We start from the raw sequence: 1,074 nt of genomic DNA on the forward strand, positions 1-1,074 counted from the left end.
CATCACAGCTCACAGCAACCTCCAACTCCTGGGCTCAAGCAAGTCTCCTGCCTCAGCCTCCCAAGTAGCTGGGACCACAGGCACCTGCCACAATGCCTGGCTATTTTTTTGGTTGCAGCCATCCTTGTTGTTTGGTGGTCCCAGGCTGGACTCGAACCTGCCACCTTAGGTGTATGTGGCTGGCGCCTTAGCCACTTGAGCCACAGACGCTGAGCTGGAGGCTTGTTTTTATACTGGGTGTAGGGGGAGGAAGATTCCACAGCTTCCTGGAAGGTTCTGGTGGGCTAGGATCTTTCCCTCAGAACTTTTGGGGTAGGCCTTTTGTTCTAGAGGAGGAATTCCTGATTCTTGCTAAAGGGAGTGATAGGGACGATGGTCTGTCTTCTGAAACTGCCTCTCATAGTTGTCCCAGTGGGAGGAGTTGGCTGTGTAAATTTGGGGTACATTGGGAGATGGTTTAAGGAGTAGTAGAAATTGGGTTATGGGTGGCACCTGTGGCTCAAAGGACTAGGACGGCCCGTATGCCTGAGGTGGTGGGTTCAAACCCAGCCCCAGGCCAAAAACTGCAAAAAAACAAAGAAATTGGGTTGTAACTGCCACTGACATATTTTAATCCAGTCTTGAATAAATGAAGACAGGAATTGGATGGCATAAAGGTCAAAGGCTGATAACAGGAAATCGAAGTAAAGGGTGAAATCCTGCATCTCCATGGGCTGTCACATCAGGAGCCTTCATTTTGAGATTACAGGTGGATAGCTTGTTTCTACAGTCAGGTGATGCCTTCTTGGTCCAAGCCAGACTTGGTGTAGAAATAGGAGGTCTTCTGTAAAAAAGTATAATAGCTTCCTTCCCTTGCTGTGATGCCTAGCCACGTGATGAGAGGGATTAGTTGTTGGATGTAGAGCTTTTGAGACAGAGCATCACTATGTCGCCCTCAGTAGAGTGCTGTGACGTCACAGCTCACAGCAACCTCCAGCTCTTGGGCTTAGGTGATTTTCTTCCTCAGACTCAGCCTCTCGAGTAACTGGGACTACAGGAGCCCGCCCCAACACCTGGCTATTTTTTTTTTTTTTG

Source organism: Otolemur garnettii, unplaced genomic scaffold (assembly GCF_000181295.1).
Source record: "Otolemur garnettii isolate 467f Iridium unplaced genomic scaffold, OtoGar3 scaffold00091, whole genome shotgun sequence".
In the NCBI taxonomy this organism is placed as follows: Eukaryota; Metazoa; Chordata; class Mammalia; order Primates; family Galagidae; genus Otolemur; species Otolemur garnettii.